The sequence below is a fragment of the Rattus norvegicus genome, chromosome 15 (assembly GCF_036323735.1).
Source record: "Rattus norvegicus strain BN/NHsdMcwi chromosome 15, GRCr8, whole genome shotgun sequence".
NCBI classification, from domain to species: Eukaryota; Metazoa; Chordata; class Mammalia; order Rodentia; family Muridae; genus Rattus; species Rattus norvegicus.
In genome coordinates, this window is record NC_086033.1 from 50,798,885 (window position 1) to 50,804,884 (window position 6,000).

Consider the following 6,000-nt stretch of genomic DNA (forward strand, 5'->3'; position numbering starts at 1 on the left):
AAAATAAAATAAAATAAAATAAAATAAATCTAGCTATGACCCAGCCACACCACTTCTTGTCACAGGCTTCAACGCCTTCCTCTGAAGACATCTGTTGAGCCATGGTGATGGCTGCTCTGTTCACAATCTATAGATGGAACCTAACTGTCCTCCAACTGATAAATGGATAATAATTTTTTAAAATGGTGTATTTATATAGCAGAATGTTATTCGCCCTTAAAAAAGAAAATAATGAGATTTGCAAACAAATAAATGGAACTAAAAATATTACACCGAGTAAGGTCATTATACCCAGAGAAACAAAGGCTTGCATGCTCTCTCGCCTGTGGTTCCTACCTTAGATTTGAGTATATAACCTGGAGTGATATAAAAAAGTAAAGAGGTCCCATGGAACAAGGAGTAGGGGAGAGGGAGCCCTAGGGAGGGGTATAATAGGAATAGCAAGTGTGAAGGGAAGATTTTGGGACATGGGGACGGTGCTATACAAGCTGCTAAGATGAGTTGTCCACCCCAGCTAAATGACTACAAGTCACCACAATTGCAGTGCAAAACATCCCCCAAAGGGTAGTGTTGGTTCACAGACCCTGGGAATGACCAGCAGCCATCTCACTGAACTTAAGGCCAGCTCAGAGGAAGGAAAATCATGCTTAGAAGGGCAAACCAAGCCATCTCCCCATGGCTGGTGAAGCCGTGGAGCCTACAGGGCTCTAACCAGTACCAGTGGTACTATTAGAAGGTAGGGCCTTTGGAGTAGATGTGACCTTGTTGGTGTGAATGTGTCACTAGGGGTGGGCTTTGAGGTTTCAAAAGCTCAAGCCAGACCCAGTGTCACTCTCTTTTGCTGCTGCCTGAGGATCCAGACATAGAATTCTAGCTACTTGTCCAGCACCATGTCTGCCTGGACGAGACCATGCTTCCCACCATGATGATAATGGACTGAACCTATGAACTGTAAGCCAGCCCCAGTTAATAGTGTCCTTTATAAGAGTTGCTGTGATCTTCACAGCAATAGAAACCCTATTTTGTGTTTTAATACATTCTCTACTATTCATTTATCTGTCAAAGTTTTCTATTTCATTCATATATAATTGTGCATATGTAAATTTTTGGTATTTTCTTTTCATTTTCTGTACCTGATAGTTAAGCACCAATCACTTACTAAAAATACTTCTTGAATAGATCCAGCCTTGTGTGTGACCTGTGCCAAGGACCAGATTTCCCAGAAATCACTTCTTCTCTTTCCCTGTATAGAGAGAGAGTTTCTAGAATAATGGGGAGGGGAGGGAGGCTAAGGGAACCTCGCAGTCCCTTCTGTAAAATTTCATTTAGTGTCCTACTTGCAACACTGTAGCACCAGAACTGGTTGCCAGATTCTGGGAGAGGTCAGAAGGTGGAGAAAAAAGACAAGTCAAAAGGCCTGAACAGGGGCGAGTGAGCATAACCAACCACTCCTTCAGCAATGACCCTCCCACCCTGCCTGCTTTTTGTCCTTTGCTCCCTTCAGTGGTACCTGGTGCCTCTAAGTCGTCCTAAGTCCTTAGGTTTGCTTACTTGGTTCATCCTCTATACCACCCCTACTGAGAGTCAGGTGTTCACTTTCCCTGTTGGAAGAGGAGGGGAAGAGAGAGAAGGAAAGGGGAGCTGGACGAGTACAGGATAGAGAAAAGGAAGGCGGGAACAAGGAGGAAAGGATGGGAGGGAGGGGAAAAGAAGGAAGATGAAAAGAGGGAGAGAGGAAGGGTGGAAAAGATAGTAAAGATGGTGGAGTGAAAAGAGGGGAGAAGAAGACAGGGGAAAGATGCTGGGAAAGTGGATCTTCATGGAACACCAGTTGGCTCTACCCTGTCTGGGCCCACCATAAGGCCGGGGAAACCCCCTGGGTGAGCACTGGTAGTCTTATTCTTCTAGTACCAGTGAGAAAACGCTTCTTAGCCACATTAGTTAACTTGATCATTGTTGTACACCTAGCAAATACAGGTTTTCCCACTCAGGGCTTCATGATTCCCAAGACCCACCACCTTTTACCTGTCTTGAGTTGAGGGAAATCCAAGGCCCCTGGGACTTCGGTCACCTCCTGGGTGTGCCTTTTAATGGAAGGCAGGCCCACTTCTGGGTTTGGACTTGGAGGTCCTTGCACACTCTGACCTCCCCAAGCCTCGCTGGCTTTCCACTGGTAGTGAGGCAGAATATTTTCTCCATACTGGAAGAGGCCCAAAGCGCTGTGTTCTCAGCTGCTTGGGTTGAGATCTGAAGCCCAGACCAGCCGCTGACATCACTCTGTGTGCCCGCCACTTCCACCAGGCAGTTTATGCTGGCACAGCCCGGAGCAAAGCTGGCGGGAGAGGATCAGCCTAAACAGTGTTAATAAGAGGCAGCTGGACTTTAAAGGCCTCCTTGACAATGTAAAGAAACGAAGTCAGATGTTTGTGGAGCCAATGTTGAAATGGATGTGCCCGGAGGCCCCATGCCATGGCCCCTCCCTGGATCCTCCCCTGAATTCAGGTTCAAATGTAGGTAGATGGGTTGGACACTGCTTATATGAGAGTCAGAGTCCCAGGACTCCAGAGGGTGTCATACTAAATGGCTGTTCTTCCTGTCTGGGTGCCTTGCTCAGTACCTTGAACCAGGGCCCCATAAATCAACATTCGTAAAGAGTTTGGACAAAAAGGAAAAGGGAGGTACAGAAATTATTCCCTTTGAGGATTCACCTAGGAGCTACACTAGATGGAACTGGAAAATTGGCTCGGCCTTTTGGAGCACTTCCTCTTCCAGAGGCCCAGACAGCTCACAACTACCTGTAAACCCAATTCCTGGAGAACCAATTCACTCTTCTGGTGCCGTGCATTCACACAGACACATACCCATAAACAGAAAGTCATATATATGTATATATATATGACACCCATACCCAGGACCCCACAGTGGCCAGGTGTATTGTGGACACAGATTGGGGATTAGAAAAATGCCAGGCCAGACAGGATGTCCTCACCACAGCTATCTCATGGTTTATTCTCACATCCACAAGAATCCTCTCAACCAGACATATTCACTCTTACCTACCTCCTTGAAGCCCTGGAATAGACTTCTGGAGTTCACAATGCATTGCTGCTCACCCTTACGCATAAGATTATTTTTGGCTAAAGTCAGGTTGTTCATTTTTATTAGCCAGTGAGTTCTACAGAGGGCCCCATGTGGAAGCAGTTTTTCATATTCAGGCCAAGGAAGCTCATCATGGTCAGCTAGTGTTCTCCCTCCTCTACAATCATGGAACCTTTGGACTTCACCGTGTTTCTTTCCTTGCCTACCCTGGTGGTTTGTTCCCTCACAGGCTCACTTGACCCCCAGCTGTGATGCTGTTTGGAAAAAGTTGTAGAACCTTTGGCAGGTAGTGCCTCCCTGGAGGAAGTGGGTTGTTGAAGGTCTACCTTAAGTCTTTACAGCCCAGCCTGGCTTCCTGTTCAATCTCTGCTTCCTGGGTGTGAACACAGTGTGACCAGCCAGCCTCCTGCTCCTGATGTCTCATCCTGTGTGTCTGCTGCCTTTTCCGGCCAGGATGGACTACATATCTCTGAAACCGTAATCCAAAATAAACTCTCCCTTAGATGTTTTTTGTCAAGGTGTTTTATCACAGCAATAGAAAACTAACACATCCTGCCAAGAAACTCTAGGCAATGGGGAAGGTTTAGTTGAGGTCAGATATCCTCCCCTCCCCTCCAGAGACATAAGTTGAGACCCAAACAAAGGGAAAGAATTGGCTAGGTGAAGACCAAAGGGAGTCTCTTTCATTTAAAAAGCAACATGCGTGAGCCAGGCTTGGCAGCAGACACCTGCAATCCCAGCTTTTGGCAGGCTGAAGCAGAGGGATTCCACAGTGAAGACAGTATGTGCAAAGGTCCTGAAACAGAGAAGAATCAGGCATCTGGTGCTGCTGAAATGGTCTGGCTGATGACCGTGACACTGATGAGATTGTGTAGTGCACTTAAGAGCCAATGAGAAAGCAGAGCCAGCTTGGACAGACCCTGCGGGCCAAGGAGAGCAGTTATGGCAAGACCCAGCAAATGCGTTATGAACAACAGAATAAGGGGTTTTAGTTAGAAACAAGGGGGTTTAGTTAGAGTTGAGACAACTTGCTTTCTAAGGTGTTGTCTTTCTAGCATCCATGTAGAGAACACATTGACGACGGACTATAACAGGCCAAGGAAAGTATGGAAGTTACTGGATAAAACATAGTGGCTTCCTGGCTGGGCACCTCCTTTATGTACAGAGCAGTGGAGATGTGCTGTAAAGCTCTGTAAAAAAAATGGCTTTAGAGGTGGGGATGCTGCTTGAGAGTAGAGAGTTTAAGGCCCCAGGCTCAGTTGCCAGAACTGAAAAGGGTGGGAAAGAAGGAGAGAAGGAAAGATGGGAGGAAGAGAGGAGGGATACAACAGCCACTATGAGACCAGAGCTGGGCTGGGAGCTGGCTCTCCCACTTACACTCCACTTAACCACACCTTTATCTGTCACCCTTCCCTTACCCTTCCTTTCCTTGGAAATCCTCCACAAAAGGCTAGTGAGATAGCTCAGTGGTTAAGAGTACATACAGCTCTTCCAGAGTTCCAGAGGACCAGAGTTCAATACTTAGCACCATGAGGTAGCTCTAGGGGATCCAACACCCTCTTTTGGACTCTGAGGACACATATGCATGCACGTGTGTGCTTGCACACACACGTTTATGAAACACACTTAAAAATAAATAAATCTTTTTGTAAAGAAAAAAATAAAGAGAAAAGTTTGCTGCTTTGGGAACAGGGTCATCAGAAGCAAAACAAGTGTTGAGGCTCACTCCGAGTGTCCCTCTTTTCCTCCATCACCCTTCTATCCTGCCCAGGCCCTGGGAAGTTCAATGTCACCCTGTTTCCCAGTAAGCTTTCTCTTCCCAGTACGGTGCCATCTGCTACAGGAGGCAGTTACCCTGGTGCCCCAGACTAAAGCAGTTGCATAATACTCAACTATGCTCCCAGAGTTTCACAAAGCCATGCTTCCAAAACACCCAGTGAGTGAACCCCAAATAATGCGTGAAACTGTATCCAGCCTGCTGTGCCCAGCACACTCACACAGGAAGAGGGGCGGAGGTAGGCAGGACCAGACACCTGATAGTTTCTCTCCACTAAAGAATGACTGGAAAAGGGATTAGGATTGAGTGGACTGGGGGGTGGGGGGGAGCACGACTCCAGTGATTGAGGCTGGAGTGTGAGCAGCCAAGAGGAGAGCAGTTGGAAGGGCTAACCCATGGGTCCACAACCCTGCAGGGAGCACAAGGGACACTACATGGAGAGCAAGATCCCTGAGTCACTCTCGTCCATGCTTATTCACCACAGTTCCTGAGATAATCTCTCCATACTGGATGGAGTCACCACCAGGCTGGGCAACTGTCTTCTCCAAATGCAGGCCTCTGTCCATGAGTGGTCAGAGCCATAATGAAGTCAGATGTCATATATGCAGACTAGTCTGGGAAGCTAGACACAAGGATACATCGTGGTATTCCTGGACAGGCTTGAGCCCATGACGAGCTTCTCTGAGCTGGCAAATGTGGAGCTAGCTCACCCACAGTACTAGCGATTAAGAGGCTGAGGCAGGAGGATCACTTGAGCTCAGAAATGTAGGGCCGACCTGGGCAAAATAAATAAGGGACTGGAGAGATGACTCTGCAGTTATCATTATTAGCTGCTCTTGTAGAGGACCTGTATTCATGTCTTCAAACCTGCAGGGTAGCTAACAAGCCATTTGTAATTACAGTCGCAGGAGGATCCAACGCCCTCTTCTGGCCTCTTTGGGCACTGCACACATGTGAGGCATAGACATGTAAGAAAAAACAAGCAAAGCTTGTAGGGCCCATACACATAAGCTAAAATAATTTTTTAATAAGCTCTCTGAGTTTTTCCTTTTTGGAATTTTCCATGACACTTGTTTTTGAGTCCCTGACTTGGACAGTAGGGTTTGTGGGGGCTGCGCTATTCA